Here is a 19,885-nt window from a genome sequence, read left to right on the forward strand (position 1 = left end):
AAATATACCCACAACTGCTGAAAATGTAACTCAAAGCTTGTGGAACTCTCCAAGCATTCACAAGGTATCCAGATTTTAATTCCTTGTGTACTGGTAGACAGTGGGCTTGATACCTGACAGTGACACAGCATCTTTAAAGTAATACATTGTAACATAGATGTTTACTTTCCTATATAATATTATTATGTATCAGGATCAAGGACCATGTGTATTGCAAATTTATATATAGTACAGTGAGGGAGAGGTCAGAAATATGTTTATAAAATGATGGTGAATATTGAAAACTAAATAACAGTACCAACAGGTTTATACAATGTTGATGTATCTAAGAAGGGCATTTTATTTCTTATAATACAAAATGGTGTTTGTAAAGTGGTATTCCAGGTGTGGAAACAAAAGAAAATTTCCAGCATTTCAATAAATCACCTTTATAATATTGAATAATTCAACAGAAATCCAGCATATAAACAGTATTTCATGACTATAAGAAGTCGTGATCCTGTAGGTAGCGAATAGGGGAGACAACTCCTCTGAGCTAGAATCTTGTTCAGAATTTCTGCTATCAGAAGTGTTCAGAACGTTAGCACAATCATCAGGACAGAAAATTGTTACATAAATTGATATTATGATTAGAATGACAAACTTTGTGTCTTTTATTATAATTGTTTTTTATGATTTAATTTGTTTTGATTAAATAATTGTTGACTTTGTTTTATTTGGGTGTAAGTTTGATTCAGTCTCATATTCTTCTCATATGAAAAAATACCCCAACATGTTAATTAGTGTAGATTTGTTATAGTAGTGGTATGGGTGAGGAGTTGATGCCAGTAAAGATATTGCTATATATACATGTCGACTGTCACAATGTTTGTATGTTTTCCACACAGGTACACGTATACTATCTGGTGATCAATCAGGTCAGGATGTGTTTAAATGTGTATCTTGTTTCAGAAGTGACAAATTGTTTGTGTGTGAATCATTTACCCGAAATATTTTGAATTCCATATTTCTTGAATACTTTTGTACAAGCACATCGGTAACTATATCTGTATTTTTCTGCCCAATATACATCATACTACCTCAGAAAAGATTATATTGATACCAGAAGGCTGATTCGGAGAGTGTGGTCAGGGAGGTGAAACTGTGCCCTATCTAATTTTGTAGCCAAGGTATTTAGATATACATGTATTTACATACTAATACACTTATTACAGACGTATATATTATAAACAAATGGCAATATCTATTTTTTAACAAGAAAATTAAAATGTTATATACATATCAGCATTTTGTACATCGTTATTTGTGCCACCACCAGGAAATGGCAAGGAGTTTGTAGTGTTGTCACTCTGTCATGATTTGGAGAACCTGACATTACTTACTTGGATTTGCCAAGATTTTCGTGGCGATATCGTCAATGCAGCAAAAGACCTTATTCTTCTGAAACACCTGGTCTTTGTGGTACTTTTTTCAGGAATATCCGTGTAAATGTTTCTTTTGTTTGTTATTTGCTTTAAATGTTTTATTGAATTTGAGTTTGGATTATGATTTTGTTGACATGTTGGTATTTTCTTATCCCTTTTTGTGATAATTCACACCGTGGCGGATGAAGACATAAAATTGTAAATGTATATGTAGTTTTTTTATTGACAAAATACTGACAGGGTTGTTATTTAGCTCCAGTCGACTTTTTTTCAAGGGTTTGGTCTTTTAATTTTTAAAAAAAACTTAAGGAGTTTTGTAAAATTTGATTAAAATCGTAAGTTTTCGTAATATTTGATGATAGCGTGGAACAAATTACCAACCTGTCTTAAAAGAATTATGACCTTTGGTGTCATGAATTGAAAAAACACCATTGCTGAAGAATTGTTTCTCCATTTAAGACCAATTCGTTGTGAGGAATGAGGAAAGGCCGGAGCTGGAGCGTTTTGGTCCTTGGTGTAAGTCATAGAGCTAGGCCCGAGCTGAATCAAGGTCCGTAAATTACTGCAGGGCTTTGATGTCTATCTCTCTGGGATAGATCTGTGACAAAGGCGCCTTTTTAGTGTCTTTATAACGGCCAATAATCGGATAGCTGGGACCAGTGTCATAAGAGACTCCATTCCAAGGAACGTTGTAGATATGGTTTGAAGAGAGGGATCTACCAAAAGGGCCTGTACAATGTTATTTGACGTTGGGTATTAAGAGATCTGTTTCAAGGACATATCTGGTCTTGAAGATCTGGTGTTCCTGAAGGTCTGATAAGAAAGTGGTAAGTGTAAGGAGTAGGATCAAAGGCGGTGTGTGTTTAGAATGAGACCAAAGTTTTGAAAACTAATCCGATAGTACTAGAAATGTAGGTAGGTTCACTCCATTTTTTAATTACAAGTGTCCGTTTCCGACAAACGTGTTTTAAAAGGAGATAATATCTCGACAATGAAACCCTTGGACTTCGATGGGGAAGATGGCCTTCTCTGTAGGTTATAACTGGACTGAGGGCCTCATTTCATATGATCTTATGTTGGACCATACTAGAATGTACATATATGTTTGTATATAGCTCTGACCCATTTTAATGCAACGGGTGCTTAGCTTGAGTGGTACAGAGTATCATTACCATGTCCTGTCTCTTAACTTCTGACCGGACGTTAAGCTTGCGGTCAGGGTTAGGATAACTGAGGTATGGACAATTCACAGATACAAGAATGACCAAAGTAAACAATTATCCCTTTCAGACTGAACCCAATTTCATCGGCAAAATCCATCTTCCATATTGTCGGTTACCTGACATGATTGAGAGGTGTTTTTATTACCTTAATTAGTGTTTCACCTGCGCCGGGGTGTTTCTTAATTAAAAACAGGTAGTGGCAATTGCATAAATATTTCACAACTCGTATGACAATTAATTCACACCTATCTCGTTTTCTACATTAAGAATTCAGATTCGCGGTGAAAGTGCTATTTACTTATCACAGGAAAACCCATTAAATACGATAGCCAAGAGAAAAGAGATTATTTACATGTCTGCTAGCGCTGATATCATTGGAAATCAATAATACAGAGAAGAGTTGATGAAAGTTTTACATCAGTGTCAGGTAAGAAAACATCTCTTATCTAAGTACAGCAGTCTGTTACATGTATTAAAACAGCTGGGATATTACCATTTAACTCCTCTATATAAAACTAAAAATATAGTGTCACACTCATTATCGACAGTCCATGCATACCTATTGACAACAGACACGGGTTCACTGATATTGTTATATATGAGGGAACCAATACATTTTTGGTTAGACATTTCAAATTTGTTAACAAACGATATCTGTAGAAAAGATGAAGAGACGTCCTGAAGGTGTTTAAGATAACGAACAATATCTATACGAGAAGAGTGTTAGATATTACAAACATGTGTCGGAACAAATCCAAAAGACATGGAACTCGAGGCCATTCTTGAAAACATATCCATTACAGTGAAGATAAATAGAAGGACAACTCTTGTCTGTAATAGCTGTGTAAAGGTAAGGAATGGCCAACAAGAAGATATGTTATCATCGCCTTAAAAGAGTACCAGCTTAGCAATCAAATGGTATATAATTATATAGCAAACGCTCTTTTTAAATGGTGGGCTCTTCGTTCGAGCCCCAAACGACAATCTCTAGTAAACAACGATTACGTTTCCCGAAAATAATTGGAGAAACATATAATTGCCGCATGGTCCATCCGTCTGTCCTTTCGAGACCGGATCACCCCTTTGCCCATTGTTATGCAAGGATCATAAAGCTTGGTATGTACCGTAGGTGATTTGCTACGTACCAAATCCAAGGCCTACAATTTTTTTTATATAGAGAGTTATCGCCCTTTGTTCAAATTTCGTGTCCAGAATATAACATGTCTTGTATTTAAACTAATACTTAGTGATAAGGTGAAATTTGGTGACAGCGAACCATTAATTATATAGTTATTGCCCTTTGATAAATTTTTCTCCATGGTGTGTAATTTTAAATTGATGCCAATAAAAATCACAACATATTGTATTTTTTTTAAGTTTCAAAACCTATAATTTTTAAACTCTAGATTATCTCGAACATTGTACAGTATAACAACATTCAATGCTTATAGCTGACAAGACAATGACATCAACATTAGGTATCAGACTGAGTGAAATATCCTCTTACTTGTTCAGCTCAAGTATGTGTCAGTCATAAACACATTTATGTACCATGTTAAAACATCTTTCTTTCCAAACTCTCCGTTTTAATCTATTTTACAGATATATGTCACTGATATGACCGAATACACGGACAAGAAAGACCTCCACTGATACTGTTTCAGGAGAGTATTCATCATATCTATCGACAGTCTTGTTATTATTACTATTTCCAGAGAGGTAGTTGCACTGGGCCCCTAGTAGAACATTGGTAGTGTTGGGGCCGCAGAAAGCCTGGCCGATTGTCGTTCATCTCGAATTTTGACCAGTACATTTTATCCTCGTCATTTCTCGTTTCACTTTGTCCTTGGTTGTGAATTGTCTGTTTTGGGGGACAGATGGGAAGTGGTTGAATAGAGGCCATCTTGGATTGTTTTGTTTAATTAGTATGTTCAGTTTTGGCAGGTAGAAGACACTGCTGATGGACACTGTTCGAACAGCGGCACGGTGCAGTATATATACACATGTACGTGACGCTGTTCTAAAATTATCAGACATATGAACAATACAAAATTTATTGATTTATTGGACTAGTTCACCTTCCCAACTACATTTTGACATTTCTGTCGATCACTTTAGATTTTCCTCAGTCACCTCCTAGGCTTAATTTTTTGACCCATAGCATCTCTGACGAGTTGTAGACGAATACTTTAAATCGTTGTTTGTATTTATTTATTTATTTATCATATTATTTTGTTTATTTATCTATATTTCATTTCATTTCATATCTTGTACTTATGAACAGCTGTTGTCGCCGTGCTGTCATATCCTTATAAACTTACCTGAATGATTTCCACAAAAGCCCGCCGACTTCTTTACTATCGATTCAAACCGTATTAAGTAAATATTGGATGTATTACCAGAAAACATTGATCAGACAGATAAATATTGGTGTTAATGGTTACTGACCAACTGTCCTCTGTAGGTGTTTAACTTAGAGAGCTTTAAAACCGCATTGAGGTCGTAATTTACAAATACCAAATTTAGTCAATGTTTAGAATTCACATTAAAACGAAGCATACTTGATGGGTGAAAAAGAGGGAATTTTGTTAATCAAAATTTGGTTTTCGTAAAGTTTGAAGTGCTCCTGAGTACTCATGTGAGAAAAATGCACACACAGTAATTATCAAATCAAACTAAAAATACCACAGATGAAATGAATAGTCATATGAACTCGAATTATAAAGTAATTCCCCAAATTGATAATGTGTGGAATTTTATAAGTGGTTATGAAAACACATTTCGGACCGCTGGGTAGGTAATCGTACTGTAAACTTTTGAACCTGAAAGAAAACTGATCTTAAATCCTTTTCAAGCATTCATGTAGAAATGAAAGCAATAAAATTTAATTACTCAAATATATTTATTGAGGAGACGTAGGACTTCAATAAAAATCATAAGTAAATGTTTGTGTAAATTTTATAAAACAGCATCTGACGAAATCCTAACTTGTTAGGAATATCCTTTGGATATTTTGAAACGCATATTGTCTAACAATGATAAAGAAACCAAATACAAACAGCAAAAATACAATTTTATGGTATGATTTAATTATGTAAAAACTCATATTTCTATCACAATTATAAAAAAAATCGCGTGAAGACGACCTCTTCAGTTATCAGTACGCCCTTCCAAAAAGGTAAAAAAATGTTAAAGCATAATTATAATAACTATGCATTCTACTGATCTCACTGTACTTACCTTTTAGACAATGCCTAGTTCACCCTTATTGATCTCAACTTGAAATTTCATAGGAAGATAAATCGCAACAAGGAGAAGTGCAGTGAACCAGAACCATTATTCTCTTTTGCAGTATTTCAGAGTTATTGCCCTTTGTTATTTTCCATACTTAAATTTTGTCCGGAGCATTACACTAAAACTATAAAAGATGTAACCATGAAACTCCCTAGATAGATAAATCTCAACGAGAAGAAGGGCAATGCACAAGAATCATACGTCTCTTATTGCCCTTTGTTAGTTTTCATACTTCATGTTTGTTCCATCTGGGGAGCGTCACCCATCTCTGACGGCCCTTGTTAGTCATACATCCACGGTTAGACAGTGCGTATTTCACGTACTAGCTTCGTATACTTAAAGGGAAAAAATCGAAAAAGTTAAATGATTGATAGGCATACTTTTTATTTCAACCGGTGTTCTGTATATTTACAGCAGAAATGTCAACAAATGTATATTGTATAAATTGGAAGTTTACCTTTTTTTTTCTGATATGATTTACAGCGTATATTTCCACGGAAACATCAATTCCTGGCCAAACATATGATCTGTGCTCTATAACGATTTTAAAAATACCCGAATTTCCACGCTTTAACAAATAAATTTAATTATGCATTATATTACAAATGCACTTTTGGTAAACGAGCTGCCTCCCCTCCCTCTCGCTCGCCTTTCGCGGGTATTATATTACAGAATCGTAACGATTTTACACCCTTCGCTGCTCCCGTGAACACTGAGTTTAGGAGACATTTCCGGCTATAGACAATGATAGAATAATGCCGAGCGAACTATTGGGTAATGTAAACCTCTAATTGACACGACACAATAGTGGGGTTTGTTTATTACCCAGCGGTAATGGACTTATTTACATATTCAACGCGGCATGCGCAGGTGTAACGTCTGCAGAGCGCTTGAAACAGGACACTAAAGAGAAAAGGTGCTAAGCGTTCTTTTGATTCAGATTTATTCTGATCTCTGTTGTAATCGTAGCAAAAAAATCGATTTCCCGTAAAATTTTGACGTACAGTCGGAAATTGAATATGATTTGTTAAACTGTTTTTAAAGGCTGACACTGAAAGCAAAGTCATTTGATTTCCTAAACAATTTCGAACAAGATTAGACGTAACTGATATCAATGGTTTATGATATTTTCAATAATGACGCTAATGCCGTGACGCTATTGTTTATACCGTTCTTTGTTACGTAACAAGTTATTAATATCCTGTGTGATGTTATCACCGTGCTAGCTTCATTTATTGAGCTTTCGGAAATTATCGACGTTTTTTCTGTCATACTTCAGCTTGGTGTACATTTGAGAGTTCGAAAGGATCAATAATGATCTCTTAATATATATATATATACAGAATACATGGTCAGTGTCGTAAAATATAAGCTGTATTTTGGCGAGGGTGAAGAGAGACAAAAGTGGCGAGCCACTAGCGAGACCCTTTTGTCTTTCCGTCTCGAACCAAATTACAGCGTATATCTTAAAACACTGACCATGCCTTCTATCTATCCTGCAACATTGATTGGCTATTGAAACTTAAACAGTTTTGTTGTTCAATCTGTGTTTAACTGACGTTGACATTGCGCTGAATTTTGCCTGATGACGGACGCAAAAGTAATTGCTCCGCACGGAAATATAGTTCCAAACTTCCTCTGATATAACAGCGATTTTCTTAATTTTCATAGATCAACATGTTCATTACAATGTATTAATTCGCTTATTTCAACAAATACTTCTATTTTTAAGTAACTTCATAGAGAGTAATTCTGTCGAATTACCGCACGTGCTAAAATACAGCTCTTTTCTGCCACTGTCGAAGACAGCTAAAATATATGTGGCAGGTATATTCCGACAACTAAAGTGCCAATTGCACAATAAAAATATTTAAGTAATGGCTAGACATTATATTAATAGATCAATTATACTTTTTTCCAGTTACTTTCTCTTTTTTAAAAACAAAATTACTTGGTATAAGCGATACAGGAGATACTTCGTTATGGTGCGAGGAGTAGGAATATTTTTCTACGATTTGAGAAATTATTTGCCTCCCTGGTATCTCTTGATATGTTCATAGAAAAGGCCATGTGTTTTGTAATTTATTTTATAGAAATAAAGCTGTGAGATTAAAAATACATTGTACTTTGACATTCTGTATTTTCCTATCACGCGAAAAACAGAAAGTGTGCTGTGTATTTTAATAGACACCTGAGGTCAATACTTTATGTCAAGTTGATGTTCCAAGTTCTTTGTAATAGGTAACTAAGAACCACTGTTAAACACTTTCACTAAAAGTCACCGCGATAAATCAAACACCGTTCGTCAATTACGTTCCCATCATGCAACATAGCTCGATAGAAGGTAGAGTCATCAATGCACGTTTGGAGAGCAGTCGTTATTTCGCTAGTCGTCCCTCGCCGATTGTAACAGCCCAATTAACGAGCAGGCGACAGGGTTGTAAATGTCCGCGCGGCACATGACCGCTGAAAAAGGATAATGAACACATTAAGAGAATAAGGAATAAAATATGTACATATACATCAAAATACATTATGGTCAGTGGAAAACTTTGTCCCGTTAATATGACATTTTACGTCATTAGGCCTCCCCCGTGTCCGCGACATTAGCGTTCACTAGGTGTCGCCTTGACATAAAAAATGTCTTCACATTCCAAAAACGCATTTATCGTAATGTGAGTGAGTGTCCCTTCACTCATATTAACCCCACACATTTTGATGTTAGAGCAATGACTGGGTACTTCTATATACATTTGATGACCATTATGTAGAGAATATATTGGTAACATCGTGTTCGTTGTTAAATTCATTGTATTTTTTTTCTTTCCAACAATGATAATCTCGACGACACAAGAGAGAGGTGTGTTTTTGTTTTAACATGCTGTTGTTTTATGGAAAAGTGTGTCTTAGTAACAACGCACAGGAATATTGATATAAGAAATGCCAGACAGGCCTATTTTTTAATTAAACATTTGATATTCACTTTCCTTACATAAATCTTTACTAAAACATAGAAGTAATAACTACTTCATTGTAGACATATGTATATGGTAAATCACTGAGCAATATATAGTTTTTTATCTCTCATATATACGTGCGTGTGTGTGTGTGTGTGTGCGTGTGTGCGTGTGCGTGTGTGTTTTGTCCAACTTTATCGGGAAATGGCTTAAATATAAGATGGAAAAACTACATATTTGATACTAATAAAATAGATTAATAAAAACAATTAATCTTTTTTTTTGTTCTGTCTCCGTCGGTTTGTCGTAAATAAATATGTATTATAATCAAAGGAAATGTAGCCAACACACCACAGGGTATACCAAAATGACTTGGAACAGATTCCTTGTCCATCGTCCTTATTTGTGAATAATTAAGTTACATATAGTTCACGTACCGGTACGGATTGGGAAATAGTGCCAACTCCCTGTGGGGTAAATAACCGGAAGTGCTATTTTCAGCGGAAACGAGGATAATTGGCGTTGCGAACGACTGTCGTTGAAGACGAAGGTTGTTATGTCGAGAACGTCAGCGAAAGCCTATCTCGTTTAGTGTCTCAATCTATTGTTTTTAATGAAATAATTTCAGGCCTACACGTTTATGTTTATGTGACAGCCAATTTAATGGACGAGCAGATCTTGACGGGAACGGTGAAGTTTGGTTCGGCAAGAAGTATTTTCCCCGGAAACTGAAGAAAGAATAAAAAAATTGTATTACAGTACGTCAAAGGGACGTAACCCAAGTCATCATACAAATCACAAACCCTCACGGTTCTCTGTCTGTAGACTACTACTAAACGAAGAAGGAATACGGTTATCATCTAATTATAACAACTTAACCACAACCTTATAGTTTACGTCAGCTATACATATAATAGTATCCACCATTTTGAATATTGTTTTTGCGTTTACTACATTTTACAGTAAGTTCACTCCAGTGAAAATCATAAGTTTTGTATTTCTCACTCGTTTCTGTCCAATCAATCACAGCATTGGCAGTGAAAATATAATTCCTATCAGAATGCATTTCAGACTTCAGGAACGACAACTCTGGTATATACAATATCTAAAACGGTAGGGACCACTTCACTGTATTGATCCTGTTCATTATGACTCTCATCATCACAGTGTTTCGTGTGTTGTGTTAACTTACTTTGTGTTGTGTTTACTTACATTGTGTTGAATTACATTAACACTTGAGTCTTGGACCTTCAAGGTTAAGGATCTGTGTTAGGTCCCTAATGCTCACAATGAAGGTTGAGGATCTGTGTTAGGTCCCTAATACTCACAATGAAGGTTGAGGATCTGTGTTAGGTCCCTAATACTCACGATGAAGGTTGAGGATTGTGTTAGGTCCCTAATACTCACACTGAAGGTTGTAGATCTGTGTTAGGTCCCTAATACTCACACTGAAGGTTGTAGATCTGTGTTAGGTCCCTAGTATTCACACTGAAGGTTGAGGATCTGTGTTAGGTCCCTAATACTCACACTGAAGATTGAGGATCTGTGTTAGGTCCCTAATACTCAAATTAGTGGTTAAGGATCTGTGTATGGCCCCTTATACTCACATTAGTGGTTAAGGACTGTGTTAGGTCCCTAATACTCACATTAGTGGTTAAGGATCTGTGTTAGGTTATTGATACGGGCCATTGGGACTGAGGATCTGTATTACATTCTTGATGCGGACCTAAGAGGTCGAGGGTTTGTGTAAGGTTGTTGATACAAACCTTGGAGGGTTGAGGGTTTATGTTAGGTCCCTAATACTCACAATGAAGGTTGAGGATCTTTGTTAGGTCCCTAATACTCACACTGAAGGTTGTAGATCTGTGTTAGGTCCCTAATACTCACAATGAAGGTTGAGGATCTTTGTTAGGTCCCTAATACTCACAATGAAGGTTGAGGATCTGTGTTAGGTCCCTAATACTCACACTGAAGGTTGAGGATCTGTGTTAGGTCCTTGATACGGACCTCAGGGATTGAAGTCGTGGAAGTTAAAGTCTAAGTTAAATCCCTAGAAAACGCCTCGTTTGATCATGCTTCCTAGTGGGAATTAAAAAAAAATTGAAAGATACGACCTATATCAGGCTGAATCAAAAGAGCATGTTAACGTTGTCTCTAACATTTCTGCCTGCGTGTAGGCACTGATGTAACTTCATTTTATTGCTGTCATGTCACGAAATAAAGCAAAAGGCGACGTTTGTGAGACCGGAGCCAGGGTATCTATAGGAGACTTTAGTGTCTGTGGAGGAAAACGTACACGCTATGTGTATGCATGAGAAAAGTTGGGTTGTGAATTTCGTTAAGTGTACATGTATGTAGGGATGCTGGGGTTCATAGGTGTACAAGTTTGTCTCAAATATATGTATTTTGAAGGGCTATTTGTGTGAGAGTGGGTTATATATATGTATAATATATAATGAGGATTATTTGTGTGAGAGTGGGGTATATATATGTATAATATATAAGGAGGGTTATTTGTGTGAGAGTGGGGTACATATATGTATAATATAAAAGGAGGGTTATTTGTGTGAGAGAGGGGTACATATATGTACAATATATAAGGAGGGTTATTTGTGTGAGAGTGGGTTATATATATGTATAATATATAAAGAGGGTTATTTGTGTGAGAGTGGGGTATATATATGTATAATATATTAGGAGGGTTATTTGTGTGACGGTGGGGTATATACATATATATAATATATAAGGAGGGTTATTTCTGTGAGAGTGGGGTATATATATGTATAATATATAAGGAGGGTTATTTGTGTGTGAGTATGGGTATATATATGTATAATATATAATGAGGGTTATTTGTGTGAGAGTGGGGTATATATATGTATAATAAATAAGGAGGGTTATTTGTGTGACGGTGGGGTATATATATATGTATAATATATAAGGAGGGTTATTTGTGTGAGATTGGGGTACATATATGTATAATATAAAAGCAGGGTTATTTGTGTGAGAGTGGGGTACATATATGTACAATATATAAGGAGGGTTATTTGTGTGAGAGTGGGTTATATATATGTATAATATATAAAGAGGGTTATTTGTGTGAGAGTGGGGTATATATATGTATAATATATTAGGAGGGTTATTTGTGTGTGAGTATGGGTATATATATGTATAATATATAATGAGGGTTATTTGTGTGAGAGTGGGGTATATATATGTATAATATATAAGGAGGGTTATTTGTGTGAGAGTGGGGTATATATATGTATAATATATGAGGAGAGTTATTTGTGTGAGAGTATGGGTATATATATGTATAATACATTAGGAGGGTTATTTGTGTGACGGTGGGGTATATACATATATATAATATATAAGGAGGGTTATTTCTGTGAGAGTGGTATAATATATAAGGAGGGTTATTTGTGTGAGAGTGGGGTATATATATGTATAATATATGAGGAGAGTTATTTGTGTGAGAGTATGGGTATATATATGTATAATACATTAGGAGGGTTATTTGTGTGACGGTGGGGTATATACATATATATAATATATAAGGAGGGTTATTTCTGTGAGAGTGGGGTATATATATGTATAATATATAAGGAGGGTTATTTCTGTGAGAGTGGGGTATATATATGTATAATATATAAGGAGGGTTATTTGTGTGAGAGTGGGGTATATATATGTATAATATATAAGGAGGGTTATTTCTGTGAGAGTGGGGTATATATATGTATAATATATGAGGAGAGTTATTTGTGTGAGAGTATGGGTATATATATGTATAATATATTAGGAGGGTTATTTGTGTGAGAGTTGGGTATATATATGTATAATATATAAGGAGGGTTATTTGTGTGTGAGTATGGGTATATATATGTATAATACATTAGGAGGGTTATTTGTGTGACGGTGGGGTATATACATATATATAATATATAAGGAGGGTTATTTCTGTGAGAGTGGAGTATATATATGTATAATATATAAGGAGGGTTATTTGTGTGAGAGTGGGGTATATATATGTACAATATATAAGGAGGGTTATTTCTGTGAGAGTGGGGTATATATATGTATAACATTTAAGGAGGGTTATTTGTGTGAGAGTATGGGTATATATATGTATAACATTTAAGGAGGGTTATTTGGTACAGATATGTGTCAGCAACTACAGCTGTGTGAAAAAGTGATGAAATGTTGTAATATGAATATAATTTACACAGGAAAGATAGCTTACGTTATTTACAAGTAATTTTGAAAAAAAAACGCTGAATATCTACAGAGTAGGGTTGGTTTACCGAAATTTATTTTCATGATTTTTCTTATTTTTATTTGTTTTATCATAACAGGTACTCTTCGTGTTTAACGAAAAAAATATCAATGGAAATATTGAGATACTTGAGCAGATAATGACAGAATCGTCAACATCCGGGCTCTGTCAGCTGTCGCTACAGAAACACTACTTACATCCTGTCTTCCAGTCTGTGACAGTGTAAACATAATTACCATGTACATGTCCTACAGACGGTTTAGTCATTGCTTACCACGTCTGCTATCAGTTTGGAAATATACACACACCTTCTAGCCCCATACATCACAGGAATGACAGGTCTTAATACAACCCGCCATTCTGACAAAGTTCTCCTCATTTTTTCCTGATGCAGAAAAATTGACTTGTCACTGGAGCGCTAGCGGCACACTGATGATGTTTGTGTGTGAAAAAGGTGTGATTTATAACCACATAGTTTCTCCCTCCCTGTAAACCAACACGTGATGTACATTATTCTCGGGGAAATTAATTTTACGACAATTTGTATTTATTGTCTTTTTGGTGACTAACTAGTTTTTTTCTGGTGTCTTTAGGAAGGGGAGATAATTATACTATGGCACGTGAATCTGTTCATGTCACCATGGTAATTGTGATTGACTCGTGACTAAATGTCTATATATTTGAGAAAAATAGCGTCATACATTTATACTTGTAGCTGCCCTCCCAGTCATGTCCAGTAGCCTCGGATTCGACGGCATCGGAAACCATATCCCGCTCAACAAGCTTTCCTCTCAAAACTTTCATTGCGGATTCCAAGAAGCGTCAAGTGTAACCATGGAAATGGACAAAAAGCCTATGATTATTTAGATGTATACAATTTTAACCTATTCTATTACGTTTGGTGTTTGCGAATTGTAATCGATGACTTACAGTGCCGTGTAGAAACTGTGTTGGATCGAATGACCAGAATAAAACATTCCCCCGACTTTTCAGTGAATCGTTTTACAAAAAATTGTTTTACAAACATATCATAGAAATATATCTTTAATTGCATAACGATGTCATTACACATTGCGAGAGGCCGACAGATTACCATAAATAACCTAACCAAAATGATAAAAGATAAAACAATATGCTGACAATAAAATATGGCAATATTACCCGATCAGAATTATTCGAAGATTGATAATTCTCTGACACTGACAAGTCAATCATGACTTGTTTAAAGATTGATATAGAAATTATTCGAGCCATGTTGATGGTTTATCTTTCTGGGAACAGCTAAGTTCATTTTGATGCGAGTTCCCATGTAATAGCTGATGACTCCCTCACTGAACAACATGCGGGAGGCACGTCGTGTTATTGCCCCCAAAGTAATTGTCTTTTATTCCTACGAATACGTTTTAACTTCAATAATATTTTTGGACTTCAAAGTTTCAAGGACATACATCGAACTTACGTTAGTGAATTTAACAGTAAGATATATAATAATTGATAATACATTTTGAACTGTTGCCAACTCCAACGAAAATGTTGTACATCAAGTATTTCTGTTTTGACAGACGCTGGTTGTTACAGTGGCATTTAGCTGTTAAACCTCCAAGGTTGATGTGAAGTCTGAGAGCACTGTGTTTGTAAGAGAACATAATTAGTTCTATACTTCTCTGTTTTCTTAGTACTTTGATCATTCTACTGCTGAATGAGTACATTTTTCTTGTAATTGTTTGAACCAGAAACTCGAGCTGCATCCGACTGATTGTTTTCACAGTATGCACTTATAGGTTACTAAGGTAACGAGTTTTGCTCCGAACGTTAAAGGTGACGTCACTGTATCTTTTTGTCATAAAGTGTCGACTAGTATTTGTAGCACGCGCTGTTTACATGTGTAAAGCATTAGTGTGACACATTGGTTACACGCTGTTAATGGCGGTACCGTTATACTGTGATATCGAGGGTAAATGTTGTCACTGATATGTCTATGTTACTGTAACGGGAGGCAGTAATGGTACCGTATATACTTGTGTTTTTTATTGAAATCAAATTTTATCTACTTTACAGCAATTACCAATATCGGATCCAGGAGACCGGAAAAAATGTGTGACCTGAATACAAATTTTTGAAAGGCAGCGACCAAAAATATATTACATCGACAGAATAAAAACATGCCTAAATGTAAAGAATAACTCCAGGAATTGTTTTGTTTTCTTTTCCCTTCTCTATTTTAATTGAACAGGAACGGCTCCTTACAGTGACCCACCACGTCGGCTGTACAGTAGCAGGCTAACATAGATGACAAAACTTTAATGATAACATAACATTATCAGATGTTGAGGATCAGTCTTGATCTTTTAAGGCGAGAAAACTAGATTCAGACTACTTCTAAACATCGCTTGGACAAGTAAATGTACATTTAACCAGGACAAAATTGTAGGAGATGTCAACTTCTGATTTCCTTAATGGTCAGAAATACATAAAGCATGTCGTTTCGATCACTTGAATAACCTATAAGGTCATAGGTTTTAATGGGATCGAAGATTGAAAATGGCTTGTAGTGTATTGGATTGAAATCAGTCAGATAAACTTTGGAAATGTCTTAAATAGATCTCAGATACCAGTGTCACGGATATCAGATGTAGTTGTTAGTCTTAAGACACTTACAGATAACGAATCAGACCTACTCCAGGATGATAACATTATATCTGTGGCATTCTAATAGTAAAGGGATGTAAAGTTTGTTCATATGAAAGACATTGACTCACTTACAGGTCATGGTGATCACGTAAAATGAAAGTAAAACCCTTGCATTTTGGATATATTCTTTCTCTTGTCACTCCAATATTCTAAGTATACTGTATGTCTGAAATCCAAACAAGAAATATTTGCAGTATAATTGCTGTTATCGTTTATATAAACGTTTGCGAAAAATGAATAGGTCGAGTTTTCAATCTGAAATGAAATTATCTAAAGTTCTCAAGCTGTAAAACACAAAAATGTTTCGACTTTTCAGAAACACCAGAAGGATTTGACAAAACGAAGAAAACATGATTGAAATGAAAATGCTTCATTTGTTGTTTTTTGTTTTGTCTCCGTTTTCCGACATTAATCGCTAACTATATGAAATACAGCCCGCATACACATCTCGCGCCCGTCTGTGGGTGTACAATAGCAGTATGACGCCAAACCATTTTCTCATTTTCTTGCAGCTATTATTCAATAAATTTATATGGTTGATAAATTTGGCTAACATGCTCGTAATATTGTCTTACTTCTTTTCCATCCGGGTCTCTGAAAACAGAAAAATCCAATTTCCGCGGTAAATATTCTGTTAACGATTGTCATCGTACGCTTACACAACAATCTCACTCTATCATTTGTTACATTGATAATATCAGTTTGTTTTATCTCCTGTCTTTCATATAAAGTATAAAATACACGACAGTCATGATTATTCATAGACCTAAAATATTGTATGGACGATTTTATCTACGGGTCAATCTTTACTCGCCAGCATATTCTCTGAAAGATTCCCGAATTTCCTCTACACTCAGAATTTGTCATCTCTCTTTCGAAGTTAAATATTGTTATTGTGAATGATTGAAATGGACATTATATTTCATATCTGACTGACGGCAACATATCCGGTTATATCTAAACAAGCAGACTTAGGTATTAGACATGCTGCATTACGTATACGGAAAAAGTTCCATTTTGGCGGTCAGAATTCACCCTGGTACTATCACCAGTCGTTCGACATTGTGACTGAAATACAGTACATATACACAGACATCCAACCATCAGAACGTCTCTCGTTTTTCATCAGGTTCACATACAATTCTTGTAAACCTCGGTCATTCAAAACAATCCCGATTATTTGTCTGTCTGGAAACGTTTCTACTTGTAATCCAGTATATAACATACGATTTAATATACTCCCAACACCTTTCGTTGTAGACATGTCAAAAATATGACGATTTTTTCCAACATCCAAGATTTCATCTGCTTAAAACTATAACAGATCGAACGAAACGTCAAATTTCTGAAACGCATTCTTTTCCGTCATAATGGCAGTAGCTAATAAATGCCGATCTCCTAACTATCCTGGCGACTGAACGGACTGCTTCCAATTGCTTCGTTAATGAATAATACATTTTGTAGAGAAATGAGGTTGTCTTCGTATACATGTAAACAAACGGATTCTTCACGTGTGTTAATCAGGCACACCTGTAAACCATTAGGCGGGAGATATCTCGAGAGGGCTTCATAAAGTATATAACTATTTGTACGCTGTAGCGTTCGACTGCTGTGTGTGTGTGTGCTTCGGCGACTCAATCTACTCCTAACCATCTGTCGAGGACACTGTGTTTACACAGGCAACGACTGCACAGGGTAGCGATCTTCATTTCACACTGCATGTGCGCCCTGGCCTAACTAACGTTTATTAGGGAATGGACGTGTGTGTGCGCGTGTGATAGAATAGTACTCGTCATGTTGACTTAGTGTAGATAACCTGGAGAAGACTGACTTTTTGGGTGTTTCCAGAAATTAATATTTTCTTCATCACCGTACTTCAGCTTGCCTGTGACTAAGTCGACAAGCGTTGGACACGGACTTTATCCAGGTAAGTCCCAAATCATATTTTCGTCACTATTTCAGGACTTTGTTTAATTTCCGCCTGTTTTTATTGTGATCTTAATGTTTATGGTCACAACAGTAATAAACTTGTGGTGAACGATTTACAAGTTAGAGTCCCTACCTGTGACACGTGATGTACACACACAGTACCATCACCAAGACGCACACAGTCGGTATGATGATAACTGACATATGGCTAAAAATTGATTGGTCTATATTGAAAGCTATATAATCAGCAACAAAGACAAGTTATTAATGTTACCTGACACTAGGAGGTATGTATCCTCGACACAAGGGCTTCGTGTTTATTGTATCCTATATGACATGTAATTGATAAATAAAACTCCACTTTTAGACTGATGTCTGATACTGTCTTAAACCTTGTAAAATCCAGGTTACCGAAATTATAGGAAAAAAGAATAGCGATATATATGACTCATAAACAAGGAACCGACCCCCTGTGATCCTCAGCTTTTAGATTTATCTCCCTTTAATATCAACACGTCTCGCAGTAAATACTATCACGTTTTGTTTAAGTGGTAATGTCAGTTTTGATTGAAACAGATAAATAATTTCGACAGCCCTCGTATTGTTTGAAAACTCCTCTTATTGTGTCCCTAGATGTTAGCTGGTCCTAGTAAATGTATAGATCACGACCAGTAAAGTTGTCACGTGTCAACATTCATGTTAACACAAACTCTGACATCCTATTTGTCAGATGGGGGTGGCGAGGGTTGATTATACTGTTGGTAGAATGGATTTAAAAATGGACAATTGCATTGGAATATATATCAGTCGCACCGTAATCACGTGGGTGATTTAGCCCCAGTGTAATTTGACTCCTACACCAAACCAAAACATTTTGACGGAAATTTCTAACGTCGGGTAGAATAAGAGACTTCGTGAAGTCTTAATCTACATGTCATCGTGATTTTTAACCAGCATAATTAGATATCAGACTTCAATTTAAATTTTGTGTAAAATTAAGTAAGTGTTCTCATACACTGGTACATTTAGGCATGGCGTAGTAGTCATCAGGAAAATACCGACATTGCAGTCATCGTTTATCGTTTTCGGAATGTAAAGTTCGTTGTGATTCAGAATATCACAAGTTAACAGATTCTGTCGGAGTCTTTACAAATCATTCCATCGTTGTTCAAAGTCATCGTTCCGTCTGTAGGGAGGTTTTCGTGTTAACTTGTAACAGTCATGTTCCTATAGCGACGGATTTGTGAGGGGAGCGGAATGTGTCTCGGGTTCATTCCGTTTCACAAAGACGCTTACTTGGAAGTCACTAGCGCGAATAACTCTTTGATATTCATAGGTAGTGATGAGCCGTTTACGAGTAAATTTAATTTTTGCTATCTAGACGACTAACTTTGAGTTCATGGTATCTTTTCTTCCCAGTCTTTTTAGGTGACCCAAGTCACAAGTAACATTTCGTCTTTTGTCCGGTGTCGTCCGTTTTCCGTCAAAATTTAGCAGAAACATTCTATTGGCAAAGGGGAACCAAAGTTGTGAAGTATATGCTCCCCGACCCTAAGGGCCCGACGGGCGGAACCAAGGGGGGTAAACTTGACACAGTTTTTCCAATACACTTCTTCTCAAGACCACGATATGTTAGAACCCAACACTTTTTATTGATGGAAGAGTCTTCGACGCTTTACCGATATTGTCAGTTTTATGATCCCAGGGTCTCAAATTTTATACTTAGGAGAGACAAATTGTATCATGATCTATATTGGAAAATTATATTTGTGGAATTTTCATTGGAAATTATTGAAAACCTGGTTAGAAACATCAATATAGGATAACTGTTAAATGGAATGCACATATTGACCCTCGGCTTAACATTTAGGGTCTTGATGGGCGGGGCCAAGAATGGGTCAAAATGACTGAAATTTCAGACATTTACTCAAGACCCCGATATGGTAGATCATGGATTGAAGAAGCTTTACTGAAATTGTGAATGTGATGACCTCGATCATGGTCTCACATTACCCCTTAGGAGGGGCTAAAGTTTACGCCTGTCATCCGCCAATCATACGTCATTTTGTTTGTTAAAACGACTCGACCAAA

General features: G+C 35.9%; 1 protein-coding gene across 1 annotated transcript in view; it reads left to right on the forward strand.

Moving 5' to 3' along the window:
* Positions 1–17,566: 17,566 nt before the first annotated feature.
* The window catches only part of LOC132557523 (uncharacterized), a 49,060-nt gene continuing 46,741 nt past the window's right edge, over positions 17,567–19,885 (forward strand). Inside the window, exon 1 of the mRNA XM_060222021.1 lies at positions 17,567–17,792. The gene's annotated coding sequence lies outside the window, so the exon portion shown is untranslated. The remainder of the gene's footprint in view (positions 17,793–19,885) is intronic.

Source organism: Ylistrum balloti, unplaced genomic scaffold (assembly GCF_031769215.1).
Source record: "Ylistrum balloti isolate Yb309-2 unplaced genomic scaffold, AGI_CSIRO_Ybal_v1 Utg369656, whole genome shotgun sequence".
In the NCBI taxonomy this organism is placed as follows: Eukaryota; Metazoa; Mollusca; class Bivalvia; order Pectinida; family Pectinidae; genus Ylistrum; species Ylistrum balloti.